The following is a 22,013-nucleotide window of genomic DNA, read 5'->3' as shown; positions in this document are numbered from 1 at the left end:
AAGACAATTTGTTGCCAATGTTTTACAGGGAGGGGCATACATCGGAGATCAGTCATAAAAGAGCAGACCTGCAACGTTCATCTGTGAGAAATAGGTAGGGAAGCGAAAAGATCCTCAGCCATTAAATTTCAAAAACTGTTTTGTACCCTGTTAAGGCAGGAAAGGGTGCTCTTAAGAGATCCACCCCAGATGTTGCAACAGTACTCCATCTTAGCATGTATTTATGCAATAAATATATTTTTCATAGAAAAAATTGGTCAGTGTTTGCACAAAAGTCACAAAACTTTCATTTGACAATTTCTGGCATTTTCCATAAACCACCTGGATGATTCTGATGATATCACTGCTTATACTGCATAGAAACCAACTTGGAGCATAGAAACTTGTGCCAAAATTACTGGATTCACTATTAAATAACCTGAAAATTGTTGATATACTGTCAAACAAAACATGGAAGCAAACTAGAAAACATCAAAGTCCACAAACTCGTTTTGCCAGATCGTAAACTGAAGTTTATGTGAGATAGTAGAAATGTTGGAGATATCAGAATCGTTTTCTTTTTTTTGCATGAATATTTGTCAGTGAGAAAACTGTTCAAAGTGAGTGCTGCGTTTGGGCTGATTATCAAAACAATGCGTTGACAATTCAGAGCGTTTTTGTATCTATTTTGATGCAACAAAGTATTGCATCAACGTGTGACAATAGTTGCAACATGAATCCTCCATTTAATTTAAAAGTCAAATCGGCTGTCATCACCTGCTGAGAAGACACCAACAGGTGAAAGCGGACCAAAGCAACCAAAGATACCAACATCTGCAAGCATCAGCAGATACCTTTATTTTAACCGGCTTCCTCCAAAAGAGTAAGTTTCATGTAAATATCAAATTCACAAGCAGTCCCCAGTCGCATTTGTCTGTCAATTACCTTTAGAAAGGAAGAATTGTCAATAGCAAATCTTATAAAGTGTTATTTGGTGCACCTGAAGAAATCAACAAACGGCCACAAAGGAAGAAAAAAAATGCTTTTTCATAAAGAAAATGTACTGTTTTACAAATTGATTGCAACAATGGCAAAACTACATAAATTGCACTATGAATTGCTTCCACACTCACCCAAGTCTCTATGTCTGGTCCCCACTGACTACTGGTTGTTTGCAGACCTCAAAAGGAATATTCTAGAAAAGACGAGAAATACACACGCTAAGTGGTCAACAGACTTTCTCAGCGTTATTATTACTGAATGATTACTTGTGGCAAGCTAATGCAATATGGCCATTGATCTTTCAAACCTCATGGAGTCAATTTACGAGTCACGAAATTGTGTCCTTTGTCTGAAGGAAGATTTATCACGTATCTGTTCTATCTTGTATGCAAGAAAAACAAATCAATTTCAGAAGGTTTTATTTGATAGTTTTGCAAAACGAAATATGATTATATTTTCTATGCGTTCCTTCTGTTGTTTAGCGAATCAGATTTCTGCATAGTTTACGGATATCGTGGCACAAGTTTGTTTGATCAGGTAAAGCGGCCATTTTTTTTTTTATGCTGTAACTTTTTTTTTGACACGGTGCCAAGAGGCATTTTTTTTCTTATAAGAATTCCTTGAACCAATTTTATTTGTGAAAAATGTTTTCTATTTGAACGTATATTAAGAAATATACGTATATCATTAGTGATGGGACGATTCCAATGTTTTCCCCGTTTCTGATATAATTACCGATTCTTTATAAATCTCTAAATATTTAACTATGAAATTATTTCGTCTCGATAGCTGTAAAAGCTTCTTAGATGTGCATATATTTTCTCAAACGTAAAACACTTGTGAGGATGATGATTTTAGTTTTGCTGGACGTTTAAGTCAATAAATATTATTACTAACAGCAGTGGAAGTTTTTTATTTTTTTTAAACAAAATCAAATAAAAATTAAAGGAACTGTTTTTGGCATCGGAAAATAGGCACAAATTTTTCCGATACCCCAAAGTTCTGATTCCGATTAATTGTCTCAACATTAATACGTATATGTCTATTATATAAAAGGAACTTTGTGCGCTCCCTATGGATTCGGAAACGGCTAGACCGATTTTTTTTTTTTTTTTTTAAGTTTCACACTAATATACTTGACGTGTCTGGGAGTGTTCTTATGTAGGTTTTATATTGGAATGCATCTAATAAGTATCGAAAATACAGACAGTTTTAAAATCAAGAGTAGATTCTCTACAGTGCAATGTAGACTACAATGTATTGTGGAGTAAGTTACTTTCTCCCTGTACACTGTGGGGAAGAGTCCCTAACTAGAGCAGGCAAGCAATCGATTTGATTAAAGAATGGGCGATTTAACAGATAAAAGTATGGGAAAGTGGAACATTTGTTAATCTCAATCAATCCCGAACAATGGTGGGTCTCCTTGCTAGTGTGTGTGTGTGTGTGTGTGTGTGTGTGTGTGTGTGTGTGTGTGTGTGTGATGAATTTTTTAAAAAGTTTAAAAGTTCTTATTTTCAGTTGAGACCAGGAAAATTTAATAAATAAAATATGGAAGCGTTTTATTCTATACGCGGACTACCTAACTTTTTTTTTTTTCAGGAGGGTATATTATTCCAAAATTATCAAAGATGTTACACGGTCCCAGATATTTTTTAGGAGTAAGTTCCCATATCTACTGTTTTAATATGTGAAAGATTCTTTAGAAGAACAAGGCCGATAGCCATTAATCGCATGCTCTCGTGTTAATGAATGAATGCGTGAATGTAGGATTGACATGAAATTCTTAAAGATAAACTAAAATGACCGAAAAATGGGCTGAAATGACTTAAATAAAAAGTAAATGACTTAGAATGACTTTAATGAACTTAAGGATGAATTGAATGACCTTAAGAATGACTTGAATGCTTAAAAAATAACTGGAATCCTTCAAAAACAACTTGAATGATCTGGAGAATGACTTGAATGGCTTTGAAACTGACTGGTTGTAAAGTGAGTAATCATTTTACATTAAATTAATACAGAAAAGTGATCCCCCACTTTATATCACAATAAGTACAGCATGTAGTAAGAACAGATACTACACTTTGCTCTTGGCCAAAAGGCCAAGAAAAGGGTATTTATTTGCTCCCCCACCGAGCAAATTAGGCACAAGACCGATTTTTAAAGTGAGGAGTCAAGAGGAAATGGGAACCAACACCCCGAGGAGTTGGATAGTGACAATTGGTATAAAGGGTTGTCCCTACATTGACCAAGGTCTTATATGTGGGATTGCTCCCACATATAGTCTTTGCATGTTGTATCTACTGGAACAGATGGTGTTTATTTGCTCCCCCACCGAGCAAATTAGGCACAAGGCCGATTTTTAATGTGAGGAGTGAAGGGAGGGGGAAGGGAAAAAGGGGACCAGCTCCCGAGAGGTGGGAAATGGGAGCTGGTTAATGGTCAGGCATGTGGGGTTGCCCCCACATCTGGTCTTTGCTAGTCATAGCTAGTCATAGCTTGCAGTATCTGCCGGAACAGATACTACACTTTGATCTCGGCCCGAAGCCCAAGTATTTATTTTGCTCCCGCACCGAGTAAATTAGGCACAAGGCTGATTTTTAATGTCAGGAGTGAAGGAGAAATGGGGACCAACTCCTCGGGGAGTAGGGGAATTGGATAGTTACAATTGGTATGAAGGGTTTCCCCTACATTGACCAAGGTCTTATATGTGGGAGAAAGCCCCACATATAGTCTTTGCTTGCAGTATCTGCCGGAACAGATACTACACTTTGATCTTCATATTTAATTTATTTCGTTTAAAGAAAAAATTACAAGTAAAAAAATTCCAATATAAAATTAAAAAATTTAAAAAAGTAAAATCTCCAAAAGACAAAACAAATTTAGGCACAAGACACTTTGATCTTGGCCAAAAGGCTAAGAAAAGCTTAAAAAGCTAAGAACAGCATCTATTAACAACAGACCTTTGATCTTAACCAAAAAGGCCAAGCACAAAAGTGTTACGGGCAGACCGACAGACCGACCGCTTGCACGCGACTAAAAATAGATTTTCTGAAAATTCGTATTTCAAATCCTGTTTTCGGTTGTTTCATACATTCTTTCGCCATTTTTTTTTTCATTGCTATCAGCGTTCATAAATACTTATATATTTTAAATTTATATCGAATGTTTGTTTTAATTTTATCTTGTTGCGCATTTGTTCTATTCAAAATTTCTTACAATCCATGAATAAGCAGGCGGGAATTTACCCCCCCCCCCCAGCACCCCGATTAATCTTCCCCCACCCATCCCATACATGCATCACTCCAAAAAGCGCTGAACAAATGAGTTTCGATCGATCTTATTGTGAAGAAAATGAATGTGACGCCACCTGCACGTTAGTTGGGACTGAACAATAAAACGTGGGATTTGCTTACATAATCGACAAATATAACTTCTTTTCGTTCTTTACAAAAAAGAACGCAAGCCGTAACAGTGTGGCCCGGACTTATATATATATAGAAACAAGTTCAAACAGAAAAACAGTGATATATATTCACGTTGTTTCTGTTCTTTCTCTTTCGTGTGTGTGTGTGTGTGGTTGTCTAGTTATGTATATACTAGCAGGCCGCCTGGCGTTGCCCGGTCGTAAAATACGCATTAATAGTATATTTTAATTCATGCAGATTTCTTTGTTATAGAGCCAATTCTGTACTGATTATTATCCAATAAATAATACGGATTTCAAAATTACCGTCGAAACTACCGACAGATGAATACAAAAGGTTTAAAAAATAAAGTGATTTTGAGATATGAATGTTTAATTATGCGAATGTGCAAAAATAGAGGCAGGAATAATGTTTTATTCGGCGTAATTTGCCAAGATCAACTGTTTTGTTTACAATTTTGACTCCTTGAAAACCAAATCGAAAATGTGCTACATGTTCAAATACCTTATATCAAATTGCAACTCTGTAGACCAAATATTCAGAGAGGAGTTTAGTAGAGACTTTTCGCACATGCACACCGACAAGGTTGGTTTCATATATATATATATATATATATATATATATATATATATATATATACATATATATATATATATATATATACATATATATATATAAGTTATGAAATCAAAGGGAGGTAGTGTTTACCTGATATACGCAATGGTAAACTTCAAATTAATATAAATAACAGTAGATAATTTAATCCCAACCGAATAAAAAAGCTCAATACGCAATAGAGAGTAGAGCTTATTATAAGAGAAAGAAAATTAAAACTGTAAGCTGAACTTTACAATCAAAATTTATTGTTCGACTGAATACTCTAAAAAACAATTTACAAATCCTTATTCCGTTGAGTTTCAAAGAATGCTATTCTTGTTATTCTTCTCATCAGAGGAAATAAAGAAATCTGCAAATTATACTTGTAGCAATGCTAGAATTTGCTAGTTATGGCATTAAGTGAAACTGCAATTTATTGTAGTCATAAATTGCCATAAAAAGAAGTGAAAAAAGTGTTGGATAAGTGTGTGTATATATATATATATATATATATATATATATATATAACAAACCGCACATAATATTTTAGCTTGCATGAAAATTCTTTCAAGTTGATCCGAACTATTTTCGCATTTCGGATCAACTTAAGAGAATTTTCATGCAAACTGAAATATTATGTGTGGTTTGTTTTATTTATATATATATATATATATATATATATATATATATATATTATTTTTTTAGATATCCAACATTTTTTCTTTTTTCTTGGCAATTTATAACTATAATAAATTGCGGTTTCATTTAATGCCACAACTAGCAAATTCTAGCATTGCTACAAATATAATTTGCTGATTTCTTTGTCCTCTGATGAGAAGAATAACAAGAACAGCATCCTTTGAAACACCACTTTGAAATTGTTTTTTAGAGTATTCAGTCGAACAATAAATTTTGATTGTAAAGTTCAACTTAGTTTTAATTTTCTTCCTCTTATATATATTACTGTGTACTAGAACATTTTAATCTTAAATTCTACGAAATTATGCAGAATGTGGAAACTATGCATAAATACAATTCAACGTAATAGTTAAATGAAACCAATCATCTAATCAGAAACCATAAAAATCAATAAGTAATTAACGATCGTTTTACAAAGGAATATACGAAATAGTTAACCATCATGTATTCGTTTGCATATTCATGACTGAGGATATTAAGAAGTTAGTTTCAATAATTTTAAATAGAAAAAGTAGGCTTTTAATATCAATGTCATATCGAGAAAAAAAAATCATTAGGTAATCGTAAAGAGTCTTCCGGAATACCGCCATGTTGTTTTGGGTTGCACAAGACGAAACATTCCCCTCTATTACAACGTGATATACATGGATGTTAACTCCAAAACATTCTTAGTGTTATATATTCGAAATTATAACTTTATATTTTGACACTTTTACTTACTGTCATTTTGATTTCAAAATCTGACATTGACCACTGAAAACCTTTGCATATAAAGTCTAATTGATAACAGATGTGATTTGGCTGTACGTGACGAGACATGTACACAGAAATAATATCAGCTGCAAAACTATAGAATATAAGCCCCCCCCCCCAAAAAAAATGTTGCAGATTTATTAATACATTAGCGTTAACGCATTAGTTACAAGAAAGGATTAAACAATTGCAGCGGTATAAAAATGTCACTATGAAAAACAGACTAACGTTTAACATTTTTGGTTGACACTGCTTCATATTAATGACGCAAATTTTAATCACCTCCACCTTAGGTTATTTTTACGCACAGAATAGCGTCTACATCGCTTGATTAGGTACGTTCAAAATCAATGGCTGATCCCCAAAATGTATAAAAATTTGGACTCTCTTAACTTAAAAATTCACCAAAATTCAGGAAATCAACCAATTTTAAAGAATTTTTTTAGTATTTATTAATTAACGTTTTGGAGAATGCAATGAATCTATTATTTTTAATTTTTACTTTTTTTTTTTTAAAGTATTGATGGTTTTAGGTATTAAAAAATGTGTGAATTTATTTTTGTCTATTTTATGAAAATAAAGCATTGAAGATATTAACAATTAACTTTTTAAACAAATATTTCAGGAACGTTATGAAAAAAGCCTCTAAAATCTGTGTTGATTAAATCAATATAACTTAATAAAATTCCAAAACTAACGATATTATTATTGAAGTAAGCGTTGTTTTTTCAATATTTTCACCAAAAAACTAATATAATTGCAAACATATTTCATGTAATTTTAATGATAATAATTCCCACAAAATTTTCAAATGTAATATTATTTCATATATGCATGAACGTGTGAATATCAGCGTAAGATTTTTTTATTATCTCTAAAATAAAAATAAAATAATTTTGAGGAAGAAAATTACTAAGAAAAAAAATAATAATTAAAAACGTAGGATTATTTTTGCTAACAATTAATTTGGAAAAGTATGGGTGGGCAATATTGTATAAAAATAAATAAGTAAAATAAAATAAATTCAAAAAAAAAAAAAAAAGTAGGGGGCAGGATTTGCACTCCCACCCACCGTATTCTATTAGGTTGATGCAAAAATGTTTTTTTGACGTGTAATATATGTATAAAAATGTAATTCTTCGTCTGCTTGTTATCAATAAAACGATATTTCTACATTACCAATTTAATTGAAATTTTCAGACAGTCTATCCTTAGAGTCGAGGAATATTTTTGTTATTAAACTAAATTAATAATTCAAATTATCTTCTTTCTATCTATTCTTCTATCTATCTTCTATCTATCTTCTTCTTTCTATATAAATAAAATGAACTCATTTTTTCCCCTCCGACTTTGACATTTATAGGACTGCACCTGTATACATTTGGTGCAGCCGTATCATTCACAAACTGAATCGCGACATCTGTCGTATGTTATAGGCTTATTAGCTGCCCAGTATCTTGCTGATCAGAGTTTCCTATATTCTGTCTGGTGAGAGTCCACTTTAAAAATCGGTTACATTTAATGGAAGTAGTAAAGTATACTCTCTCTAACAAATTCATCCTACCACCACCACTCACTTACACCGTTCCAGAACGTTCACAGGAGACATTTAAAACCGATCACCGGTTAGAATTTATCTAAAAACTGGTATGGACTTACGCTGAAACGAACCACGGTTACTTTGCCATTGAATAGCATAAAACATAAACACAATTTATAAAGCATTTATTATAATAAAATTAAATTAAAACAGAACACAATCCGTTACCTGGAATTGAATTCACAATTACATTACTTCCATTTCGTTATAACCCGCATGGTTAGAGGTTTATGAAAACCGGGATTTACATTTACGTGAAACGCACCAAACTTGCTTTCACAAACACAACTTCCGTTTTGCTCTTTCCTTCCGTTCTTTTATTTTCTTTCTTTCTTTCTTTCTTTGTAAGGACATGTTTTCGTTGCCATAGTAACAACTTCTTATAGACATTGTTTCACTGTTTATGAATATTGAAATAAAATACATTACTACACATTAATAATATCTCGCTTTTAATCAGTTCTATCGACTTTTGATAACTTTTTTTACTCTTTTTAAATGACAACGTTAATGTTTATGAATATTGAAATAAAATACATTACTAAACATTTATTAATAGCTTTTTTTTATGTTTTACTGTTTATGTCTCACTTTTATCGACTTTTTCTTTTTTTAATAGCATTTTCTTAAAATGAATATTAAAATAATTTCCCAACTTTTTTTTTGTTTTTACTTTTGTGTGTTGAATTAAACTTTTTTTTCTTTTTTTTTTTTTTTTTCCATTATAATTTTTCATTACAACAATAGTTATCGACCCCGGTTCTTTGCCTGACAAACGACATCTGTCGGCGGTTCTTGAAACTAAATTACACGCATTAGCTCCATGTTACTGACATGCAGAAGTGCCAATGGTGCCATACCTGTTATTGTAAATTAACACTCTTAGCTAATTCCGTAAAATGTGATTCTACTTTTTTAGGCGCATTTGCACCCTCCCAATGTTCAGAATGGCTTCTTAAATAATAACGTTATTACAGCACGAAAAAAACATTAAACTTAAATCTTAGAAATACGATTCCAAATATAGCGCGGATAATCACTGCAGTGCACTAGCACCCATTTTCTTACTAATAAATGTTTAGTAATTATTTTTCTTTTAATATTCAAATACAGTACAAATGTCGTCATTTAAATATAAAATGCTATTAAAAAAGAAAATAACATTATTTAAACGTAAGTATTACTGCAATATTCAATAAGATATTATTAATAAATGTGTAGTAATGTCTTCTATTTCAATATTCAATATAAGAATAATTTCAATATTTCATATATATAATATTTCAATATCAGACAAGAAAAAGTCGATATGTCGATAAAAAGTTGTTAGAAAAAGAAGTCGACAATGGGAACATTATGAACAGTCTCAGGAAGACACTTCTGGTACTTTATTCTTTTGTTTGGATTTACTCAAAACCGCACACACCTCGAAACATCCGAGCAACGCCGGGTACCCCTGCTAGTAAATTAAATAAAATAAAAATATTTGTTATAAGTCGATTCTGAGTGACTATTCTGTTTTATTTCCGGTAGTTATTTCAATTCATGCACCACGATTTATAAATCCATGTTTATTTATCATCTGATCTTCCATAGTCGGGTCCGTACTGATTGGTATATATAACGTTATATGTTTATATATTTACCAATCGGTACGGACCTGACTATAGAAGATCAGATAATAAATAAACATGGATTTATAAGATCAAAGAATCCAACGTTGATCGCTCTTCGTTGAATCTCTATGGTTCTAGATGAGCATTGTCTGAAGATAGCGGTTTCAATCCTACCCAAAGCATGCCAGAGGCTTACTTGATCAAAAACATGGTGAGACGACAACAACTACGGATAGCAATGATTGCTGAGAATGCAGTTTGGAGATTCGAAATTCCTATCTGTCGCGGTTATCACCTGATGAAGGCCATAGGAATAGTTGGCCGAAACGTCATGAAAACAACAACTAATAAAGATGAGAATAATGGTCCAAAATAAAAAATAAATTAACCTATATAATGTTCATCTCAAAAATGAATTCCAATTAAGGAATAATATATATATATATGTATTTTGTATAGTTTTTAAGTTTTAACTCATTTCCCCAAACTTAACGTGTCTAACGCAGTCTGCCGCCATTTGTATTTTTCAAATATACCGATAAACACTGCATGTTTTTGAACTGATTAAATTAAATAAAAACGTTAAAATCTTATCCAGTTAGGTAGAAAAGTAGCTTATCTTACCTTTTGATAATATTTATTTTTCAACAACTTTTTCCGCATCTGTGTTTAGTAATACAAACCCTTTTTATTTAATGCAACATTTAGTCGACTTGAAAAACAGTATTTATCGGTATATTTGAAAAATACAAATGGTGGTGGACACTGTGATTACGTTAAGTTTGGAAAAATGAGTTAAAACTAAAAATTCTATACAAAATTCTGTCAGAAACCCACCGAATATGCCAGCCTATGTCACGGTAACATATATTCGGTGGGTTTCTGACACTGTTTTGTATAGTTTTTCACTTATTTTCCCAAACTTAACATATTCAACAGAGTCTGCGACCATTTGTCTTTTTCAAATACATCAATAAACACTGTTTTTCGAGCTGATTAAACATTTTACATTAAATAAAAACACTATAAAATATACCCAATTAAGTAGAAACGTAACTTACCTTAACTTTGCTTTCATTTATTTGTTTTTGGACAACTTTTTCGAATCTGTATTGTAACCCCCGCACCCCTCATCCAAATACTAATTAAAAACTCACATTTTTTAATACAAAAGAAAAAAAAAAAACAAACAAAAAAATTCGATTTAGCGTTTCAACATTTTAGCAACGTTCGGCTTAATCCACTGATTGTTTGTCAAGTCCAAGCCATGATTGATGGAAACTCCCGAAGATGCGGATCCAATTCTGCAAGAGTGCCATTTTTTTTTTTTTTTTTTTTTTTTTTTTTTTTACATTTTTTTTTTTTTTTTTTTTAAACTTTTTGGAGTGGATTGCTGTACTAAGAATATAAGAAACATGCATTTTTGCTTTTTATTAGATTTTTCCATTACACCAAATTGAGCCACAGCAACGCGTGGCAGGGTACAGCTAGTATGTGTGTGTGTGTATATATATATATATATATATAATATATATATATATATATATATATTATATTCATGTTCACCCCTTACAAAGCATATCGTCACTTGGACGTAAGGAGCTATTATTTGAGGCCATGTCTAGGAAAGATTAAGAAGATATTTGTTTGTTACATTTAAACTTCTGCATATCAGTACAGCCAGGGAATAGGCAGCAGGAAGGGAATTCCAAAGTCTAGCTGTTTGAGGGAAGAAACTATTAGAATAGAAAGCTTTTTGGCATTTAGGGACAACAACAGTGAAGGGGTGAGATCTTATTGCTAAACAGGTTTGTCGGGGATATTTACGTTGAGGGGGTACAAATGAAACGAGTTCATCAGAACACATTCCATTAAAATATTTGTAAAACAGGCAAAGTGATGCAACATTGCGGTGATGGGACAGGGGATGGAACTTAGTTGATAAAGTGGGACATATTAGATTAAAAACTCTTTTTTAAACCCTATCTAAGAGGAAGAGACTAGTGGTGAATGCACCAGCCCAGATGTGGCAACAATACTTCATGCATGGGTGAATGATAACCTTGTAAAGGTACATTGATAAAGACTGCATCAATATTTTCAGAATATTACTGAATTTGGAATCTATTATTGATTTATTTTTTTATTAGCGATTCTGTGGTATTTAATTGTTACGCTCGCCTGAGCAGTTCGAGGGAGTTACCTGCCCTTCGTTTATATTTTTACGTCGCTCCGGGGGGGGGGCGTATTTTCTTATCAAACATTTGAATATTTTATTCAAATAATTATTAAATGTTTTTACGTGCATAAGTTATCCATGAATTTGCTAATTTTAATCAATTGTTAAACCTGACTCTGAACTTAAGTTTAAATGTCAATCTTTGGGGATTTTTTTTTTTTTTTAATCCCTTGGCCATTAAGCACTGTAAGGACGGTAGCTGGCTATCTGCACTTGATTGTTGGGGCTTAGCTTTCCCTGTTACTCATCAGCTATCATCACTATCTGTTATCTTGCTTGACCCCTATAGAAGTCTGCCAAAGGGAATGTGGATGAAGAGAGTTGGAGATTAAATTACGCGCCTCTCCCGCGTCCATTTAAAAATAAATTCCTGAATTTTCTTCCTGTTCAGTGTGTATTTATTTGCTTCCCCACTGAGCGTTTTGTGATGTTTGGAATATGACATCTTGTCTTAATTTTTTATATACGAAAAATACATAATATGCATCTTTTTTTTTTTTACTTGGTCTTTTGGCTGTTCTTAAATTGAAGCGGTTTCATCTTTCTCCCCCCCCTTCCACTAAGAAAATAAGGAGGAGGTCATGCTTTGCATGTCAAGCTTTAGAGAAACCAACGTCACTCGAAAATAAGGATGGCCTTCTAAATAATAATGTTTTTGGTTCAGATGTGATTTTTGGAATATGACATGTCTCAATTTAGTATTCGATAAATATAAATTATGTATATTTTTATAATAGAAGATAATGGTCGGTAGGAAATTTTTAGTGGACATACAAACATGCTCACGTACACACATTTTGCCTTTTATATATTTAGAAGATATTGCTTTAAAGAATTGTCCATTTAGTTTAGCCTTTGCTTTGGGGAAACGAAGGCAAGTCTTTTATTCATTTAATAAAAATTGATCTTAATTTACATTCTGTTTCAAGTTTTTATTTGCTCCTTTTTTCTTGCTTCTGTGTTCGACCCCCCCCCCCTCTTTTATACTTTCAGTTATTGCCACAGAAAAACAGATTTGGCTGAAAAAAAATCAGTTTTAATTTTTTTTTTTTTTTAAATATAAAATGTTAAGTGAAAATTTTTACGTACGACGAAACAGTTCTTAAATTAATATTTTTACAATCTTCCAAAATACAGAAATTAATGTACACGTTTAAATTTCTTTAAATTTCAAAATAAAACTGACGTTTTGAGCTTCCATAGAAATGCTGCACGTCGTTTTGTCATTTCTTTTGATCATGCAAAAGCCGGTTTCTGTTTAAAAAATCTCTTGCATTTTGGAAATAATTAAGCAACTTGTAGTAAAAATAATATTTTATTTTTAATTCAATATCTTAAGACATTACTAATTATCTCCGAAATAGTTCCAGAAAAATATTTCTTTCAAGGGATTTTTACAATTTATTCAACTTGCAAATTTAGCTGAATTTCTGAGTTTTCGTAGCTTCTGTGAAAACATTTTTCATTATAACTGTTTCACATTTTTTTTCATACATTTTTTCCTTTAGAGATTAACTTTAGGCTTTTAATCTTTCAAATACGAGTAATCAGAAATTTATAAAAGTATAAGTCCGCTTTCATAACTATAGACCCTAGCAGTTTTCACGATTAAATTGCACGTACCTAGTTGGACCAATCATCGTCAGACTTGGTCAAAATATCGGTCATGTTCTAACTTAGAAACGATTTACTTTTGGAATATCTAGGTCAAAGAAAAGGTGAAAGCCACTTTGGGCAATAATTTCGGTTCTGTTCATTGTAGAGATTCGCAACTTGATCCATATTGTAGCCAATGACGTCTCACGTCTTATATGACCCTTTGACTTTAAAGTTCGGTCATTATCGACACTTTGACGGAATTTTAACTTTCGATTTTTTTTCAAATTTGAAATACGAGAATTATGGGTACGACGGGCTCAAATACTAGTATATAGTAAACATTAAATTGCTTTGAACGCCAATACGTTGTTACGGTAAAATATTAAATGAATTGCAAGACAAAATGTAACCATTACAAAAAAAAATCGAATATTGAAAGACAAATTCGTGAAAATAGATTTTAATTTAAAGCAAGGAGTTTAAAATTTTAAGAAACTAGTAAATATGTAACCAGAGGGAGCATATTTGTGAAAGAACTACATAGAAAGCTGAAAATGTCTTCTCAATTATTAAATCATTTCTCTGATAGATTCACAAGAGTAGTGGTTGATAGGCAGAAATCAGAAGCCCAACTCTCTTCCTGGTCTACATTAATGATCTTCCAAATCACATCCTTACATCATTCATAGACATTTATGCTGATGACCCAACTATCTATGATAACACATCTAAGACTGTAAACGACCAAGTTCTCTCCGATTCTCTCTCTCCTGATCTTGAGCAAGTAGTACAATGGGAAAAGAGGTGGCTTGTTTCTTTTAATGCATCTAAAACCAAGCTTTTATCTTTACATCATCAACGCTCTGCTCCCCATCTGGCATCAATTAAAATGAATGGCTCTTGTCTTGGGGAGGCCTCATGTTTTGACAAGTTTCTGGGCTTGACCTTTACTCCTGATCTGAAATGGAACGCATACATTAAATCCATTGCCAAGGCCACTGGAAAAATGGTGGGATCTTTCTATCGATCCAGTAGATATCTCACTGCTGATGCAATTCTCTATCTATATAAGAGCCAGGTACGTCCAAGGATGGAGTACTGTTGCCACATCTGGGCAGGAGCTGTTTACTTTACTTTATTGTCCAATTGTCTATTGTACACTCTTTAACCCTTATCCTCAAGTGGCCTCTTGACCTTGATAAGTGGTGATGCCTTTGTAAAAAAAAAAGATATTGCAACGCTATTGATGATGTGTACACATTTATTTGTTATCCATTATTGAATTCATATTTTGAAACGTAGCGTAAATCAAATCCATGACGTCACACCAAAGTTTTAATTATTGTTATGGTAATGTTTTAAGAACGTCTGAGTCGGTAATTAGAACCTCAGACTGAGGATCTCAATGTTTCGATTTCTGATCATGGCACCTGCTTTATTTTCTAGGACTTAATTGTTTAATATATATATATATGTTCTTTTTTTTTTCTTTTTTTTTATTGCATTTTTGCCCTCACAGTGCTACTGTGATGTAGGGGGCTACTATCTGGGACAAAATTGTAGGGAGTCTAGCAACAAGATGTCTGTTTACATTACATTTGAACTTCTGCATGTCAGTACAGTTGAGGAAACAGGAAACCGGAAGCGAATTTCAAAGTTTAGCAGTTCTGGGGAAGAAACTATTACAGTAGAAGGCTTTCCAGCATCTGGAGATTTCCGCTGGGTAGAGGTTGGATTTTGATACTTGTCAGGTTTATCAGGGGTATTTACCTTGAGGGGGTACAAGGGTTTGTAGTTCATCAGAGAATCTACCATTAAAATACTTGTAAAATAGACAGCGGGATGCAACATTTCGTTGATGGAACAGAGGTTGAAGCCTTGCTGACAGTTCAGGACCAATTTGGTTAGCAACTCTTTTTTTTTTTTTTTTTTTTTAACCCTGTCCAGATTGAAAGACTAGTAGCACATGCACCAGCCCAAATGTGGCAACAATACTCCATACATGCTCGTGGCCTTGTAGAGGTATAGGATACTTTCAGGTATAAGTAATTTTCTAGCACAGTAGAGAAAGCCCACCTTGCTCGCAGCAGCCGCTGCAATGTCCTCAATCTATCTGTTCCAACTCCTGTTCTTTGCGAATGTTAAGCCGAGGAGTTTGAGCGAAGTGCTTTCAGGTAATGTGTCTTTAACCATAGCTATTGGTAGTTGAGAAGGTTTCTTGTAATTATAAAAGGAAACAAGCTTAGTCTTGGCAGCATGGAATGTTAGCATCCATTTTTCCCCTATTCCACTACAGACTGGAGGTCTTCTAGTTTCCACCATTGCCTTGGATAGGTGTTCATTTGTTTTCCCTTGGTGCCTGTTATAAAGCGTCATGTCAGCAGCAAATATGAGACAATTTTATCAGGGAGTTCATTTATGAATATCAGGAATAATAAAGGACCAAGGATCGACCCGTTACACCCACATTTAAATTGTTACGATGTACAACCATTTAATGCAATATTGATTTCTGAAAGCCGTTAGGATCTGATATTTTGAAAGTAGACAAATTTCAAAATTAAGTTATGTTTCAAAAAAAAAAAAAAAAAAAAAATGTCTGACAGAAAAATTATGACTGACACCCGGATTAAGTCTCTATCTATATAAAATAGATCTGATGCTTTTTGACAACAGTGATCGTCATACAATATTGCAGTCTGGTCAAATATAGTCTTTGAGGTAGCGATGTTTCGATGGCATAACTTCAGAAATTTACAATATGAAAACATTGGGCCATCCTTATATTGCCAGATGGACGCATGCTCTCCCCACGACTAACTTATGTTATTAATTTTTTTTTTTCTTTGCAGATTCAGGAAAAAAGATTACAATCACAATAAATGCTGTCATTTCTTTCGTAACGACACATTTTAAAAAAGCTAACAAATTTTCTAGATTGAAAATAAGTTTATTGAAACTAAGTTGTGCAGCATGAAAATATAGGTTCGCCATTTTGTAATAGGATTGCTGCATCACTATCTATCCTACTGGTCTTGTTTGCTTTGGAAGAAAAGTCACCAAGTTTTGTATAAAATGACAAGTCTTCCTTACAATTGATTCAAACCGTTATTTACAAGAATTTTATTTTTTGGTGATTAGTATATAAATATTAATACTTATATTCTCTTTGAATTTACAAGAGCTTTTGGCTTGTAAACTTAGTTTTTGATTTTATATATATTAGTAACGTCTTTAGCAGTCGGTTTGAACCTATTTCGCACATATTTCAGTGTTTTTAAAATTTATATTTTTATTTAAAAAAATAATCTGTCATGATACATGCATGCAAAGTTTTTTCAGTTACATCGATACTAAACTGCTTATTAATTGACAATGGCGGCGTGACTCATTTCGATGTCTGAAAGTAAATCTTTTTTTGTCTGTGTGTGAATTCAGTTTAACAAATATATATGGCTTGTGGTTGTGAACATGTGAGGTTTCAGTTTGTGGTTATTTAACACTAAAAAAAAAAAAAATCTAAAACACTGGACGTGAAACAAAATCTTTTATATAAATAAAACAGATTTATGTATATGTATAAATATTTAACAGGTAAACTATTAGTCACATAACACTAAAATTAACAGGAAATAATAATCATACACCAAGGATGGTTTATAACGAGTAAAATCTTTGGGTGGATGAATTTGTACAGAAATATGTTGGCAAATTGAAATGCAAAATACTCATTTTCACTTGCCAACATATTTTTAGTACTTTTGCGCATGCGCAAATTCATTAAAAGCTTAAAGTGGTTTAATTTTGGTACTCGTGCACTTATTGATCCGTGCTAAAATAATAACGTTATTATTTAAAAAGCCATTTTTAACATGGGGAGGGGAGGGTGTTTTGTACCTATTCTGTACTTTAACCTTACAATTGAATAAAAAAAAAAAAAAAAAAATTTTTTAATTAAACTTAGAAATACGATTTTAAAAAATAGCGTGGATCAGTAAGTGCATTAGCACCTTAATTTTAAATCTTAACTATCGATAGCTCCAACAGTAGGGAACTTGGCTGGGATGCTAAACGTTTTGGTTTCGATTCTCGCTGATGGAACCTAGGTCATTTTTTTTTTTTTTTTTTTTTTTTTTTTTTTTAAACCGGTACTATATCTTCAATAGAGAATTGGCTCTAATAATAAATACGAAACTTGCACGAATTAAAATATATTTAAGTATTTTATGACTGGGTAAGGTCGGGCGTCCCCTCGCTAGTATTGAATAAAATCTGTTCACCATCTGCATCATACTTAGGGCTAGGACAACAGCATATTCTTTTCATTGTTTTGACTCTCGAGTGTGTATCCGTGAATATCTTGTATGCTTTTATATGGTGATGGTTCTCAGTTGATTAACTGTATCTATCTATGTCGGATATATACTAGAGTCAAAACAATGAAAAGAATATGCTGTTGTCATAGCCCTAATCATTACACGAAAAAAAAATTCATTTCGATGATCATTCTCTAAAATCATAGATAAATAAATGATCACTTCTGATGACTTTATTTAAAGTGGAGGATTTTTTTTTTTTTTTTTTCCTAATTTATTTCAAACCATAAAAGTTGTTGGACTTGTATTTTCTTTGCATTATTGTAAGTTTTTCTAGTGCTTTTATTTCCAATAGCGTAAAACTGAACTATCGCGAGTTGAAAATATGTGTGAAGAAAAAAGAAAACGCTAACCTTGATTTTTTTTTCTTTTTTTTTCTTTTTTTCTCCGATTATTGGAAAGAAGGGTATATAAAATAATGCACAACTAAAAACGTTATAAACATCAATGATAAAAAAAAAAAAAAAAAAAAATGAAACAATTCTCGTTAAGTTTAAGAAATAAGAAAAATTCTCAATTTTGGGAGTAAAAAAACAACAACTTACGAATCAGTATAGAAAGAGGATGGGGTAGAAAAGAAAAGTCTTATGGAAATAAATTTGCATTTTTCTTTTCTCGGGTAGAAGTGTGTGACAGGGCAGATATTTAGTTCCAAATAAATACACATTTCTTTTTATTATCAAAGTGAACCATAGTAATCAACGATAATATGAAGGTTTTTATTTTTGTTTTTGTTGAAAAACGAATTGTATCATTCATATTAGTCATTTTAGTTTTTAATTTTTGTTTGTATATTTTTCAATTTAAGGTAGACAACTATAATATTTCAATTTGAAGTTATGATTTTTTGTTTTATATGATTATTTGAAAAATTTTTAGATTAACAATCATGGGTTTGATCAAGCAATTTTTAAGTAAATCGTCCCTAAGTACTTTATTTTATTACAAACAACGTGGTATGACAATAACAAATGAAAAATGGCTAGCCAGATGCAAAGTTTGATTTATCAGCTTAATTGGGTTTTACTTTGAAAATAAGATATTTTGTATGTTAGAACGTCGCTCAGATCTATGCAGCCTGAGCTCCCTCTTTTTCGTTGTCTTTCTTTTGAGGGCAAAGTTAAACATCAACATTTATTATTTAGCATGGAAGAAAATTTAGCTCTCCGAAATGGGTTAATCTTAATTGCACGCATTGTCTAAATTCAATGAAACGAATGTTTTGTCTTTCTATTTATTATGCCTTCTTCTGAGAACCTTTTAAAAATTTGTAGAAAGTCTATAAATTTATATTAAAAAAGTTATTAAATTTAATAACATAGAACATTTTCATCTTGGTATTCGCCGCTTTGTTTGTTTTTTTTTTTGTTTTTTTTAAGTTTTCAATGCCATTTTTTTTTTTTTTTTTTTTTTTTTTTTACGTTTCTGAATTTTTGAGATGAAGATTGATTATTCATATTTGAATTCTTTGGGCTACTGTTCTCATCTTGAGTGTGATTTTCACAATGTTTTCATCAATATAACTTTCGACCTTCTTCACGTGTATCTTGTCGAACTCAGGACTGTTGAACTCTGGAATTTGGATAGAATTTCGAACAGAACCGTGGCGCAGTAGTTAAAGTACTTAGAAAATTAAATTTTACGTTCTCTTAAAGGTTGAAGATTCAATTCTCAGTGTGGGTGCAAGTTACTTCTCTAGTCAATCATGGCTGACGAAACGAGAGCATACTACCTCCATGAAGTCAAAGGGTTCTGTTCGAAATTTCATCCAAATTCCCTAGTTCAACAGAAACCTTCTCAAATTTGACAAGGTCGGAAGTTACATCGGCTGAAACGTTGTGAAAATAACAAGGTGAGAACAGTAGTCTGAAGAATCCAAATTCCATTTTTCTTTTTAAATATAGATAATTACTATAATCTAAATAAAATTGTTTTAATTTTCAATTATAAAATTCTTAACAAAAAAAAATAATGAATAAAGCTTTTGATGAATTGAAAAAAAAAAAGAAAAAAGATAATCTGTATACACACAACTAAAAAAAAAATGTTAATAATTTTAATAGATTTCAGATTTACGTAAAGGTGTGAATTCTTCTGCAGAATTCTCCGTATATTTAGAAAAGAACAGAAATAAATAAAAATAAGGAAAAGTGACTTAAGGGAATTCGTACAATATAAATATCGCAAGTTTTGAATTGTTGCTTTATCTACCCCCCCCCCCCCCCGTTTTTTTTTTTTTTTTTTTTTTTGCTTCAGATTTTTTTTTTTTTTAAATATATTTTCGTTCTTTCACCGATACGTACAGCTACAATTTTTTTTTTTTTTTAATATAAGTGGAATACTAGACGAGAACCAAGATGTACCATGCTTTTGTTTCTAATACACTTCTATTCATGAGGTCTCAGTTTCTGATCATATCTTTTGTGGTCGCATAACTTCAACACAAAAGATGCAAAAATTGTGTCCATGAAACTGAAACCAAATTTCATTGGATGGAACCAGTTTACTCAATGTTGTGAATCCGGTTACACATTATGATTGTGTGGTATCATAGAACTTAGGATGACTCAATTTTACTCTGAATTTTTTTTTTTTTTTTTTCAAATATTCTTTTTTTCAAATAATATCAAATATTTTCTTGGCTTTAAACAGTAAATTTTATGGCGTTTTCCTCTCTCTCTCCCTTCCTTTCTTTATTTTATGTCTGTGATTATGGAAGCAAACTGTTAATTTACTCATTGTTGGGGAGGAGGATTCATACCTTACACAATATCATTAATATAAGAAAATAAAATGAATTTTAACTAAATTTGAATATTTTTAGAACTTTTGGTCAAGATCGCCATGAAAACTTTTTTATTTGTTTTTTGTTTGATTCATAGTAAGAATTTTCATTGAAACTAAAATACTCATCCGTTATTTTGGTAGTGATAATCTAATGATTTCTTCCCACAATACTGTTGGTCTGCCCGGAATTACTGTTTGTTGGAAGTCTTTTCTCTGCTTCTAGAGTACTGTCTGGTCCTTGGTATGATATCTCTTGAAAAAACAAGCAGTTCAACTGTTTTGGTAGCCGAGGCTTAAATTACCAGAGTTCAAAATGCTCAGCTAGTCTAAAATAAAGACTAAATGATTACGTCACAATCGGCATACTTGTTAAATTCAAAGAAAATTGACACCTTTATTTATCTGACGGTGAATTGTTTGGGTTGAAACAATTATTCAAATATTTATTTCACGTCTTTAAAGGCAAGTGATGTGTTCTTTAGTCATGGTGGGCAATCACCTAGAGATGGTGTCTTAAACACTTGTCCCCAACACTACACAAGGTTTGTGTCGGGAAGAGTATCCAATTTATAAAAATTTTGCCTCGGTTAAGGAAATGGCTTCAAATGAAACCTGACTAGAGATAATAATGGAACTCAATTTCTAAAAGCCGTCCACCATATGCCAGCATGTTTAACAAACTTTAAACCGAATAGGATGGGTCCATTATATTTCCTGATGACGATTGTAAACAACAAAAAAGTGCTCGAGATTGACCTTCACACATTATTCAATAACTCCCAAGCCTAATTTATAAGGCAACAAAATTCTACTTTATTCATAAACAAAACCTCACTCTAGGATGATCCATATATTCCAATGCTTCTTTAACAATTCGATGCATTTTAGAACAAATTGTTTTTCGTATTTGGAGTCATCAGATTACTGATCTCATTTTGAGTGTGATTCTCACAACGTTTTGGTTGATGTTACCTCCGACCTTCTTTAGGTGTATCTTGCCGAACTTGGGAATGTTTCTACTGAATTTGGGACTCGTAACAGTGGTTAGAGTACTTGAAAAAAATCAATTGTTAAAGTGACCTTTTCCAGAAGGTTGAAGGTTCAATTCTTAGTGTAGGCAATCGAAAAAAGACACTTGTGAATTATGGCTGACGGAACTAGACTATGCTACCTCCGTAAAGTAAATAAAGGGTTCCGTTCAAAATTCTGTCCAAATTTCTGAGTATGACAAGATGCACCTGAAGAAGGTCGGAGGTTACATTGACCGAAACGTTGTGAAAATCACACTCAAGATGAGAACAGTAGTCTGAATCCAAATCCGAATAACCAATCTTCATG

General features: G+C 32.2%; 1 protein-coding gene and 1 pseudogene across 1 annotated transcript in view; one reads left to right on the top strand and one right to left on the bottom strand.

Annotated features, from left to right (window-relative positions):
- Positions 1 to 22,013, top strand: part of LOC145243665 (E3 ubiquitin-protein ligase MYLIP-like) — a 124,122-nt gene that overhangs the window by 15,744 nt on the left and 86,365 nt on the right. The gene's annotated exons all lie outside the window — the stretch shown is intronic.
- LOC145244104 (U2 spliceosomal RNA) lies at positions 2,970 to 3,096 on the bottom strand (annotated as a pseudogene).

Source organism: Euprymna scolopes, chromosome 22 (genome assembly GCF_053919585.1).
Source record: "Euprymna scolopes isolate OS-2025 chromosome 22, ASM5391958v1, whole genome shotgun sequence".
NCBI lineage: Eukaryota > Metazoa > Mollusca > Cephalopoda > Sepiida > Sepiolidae > Euprymna > Euprymna scolopes.
This window is presented reverse-complemented; position numbering and strand designations above follow the sequence as displayed.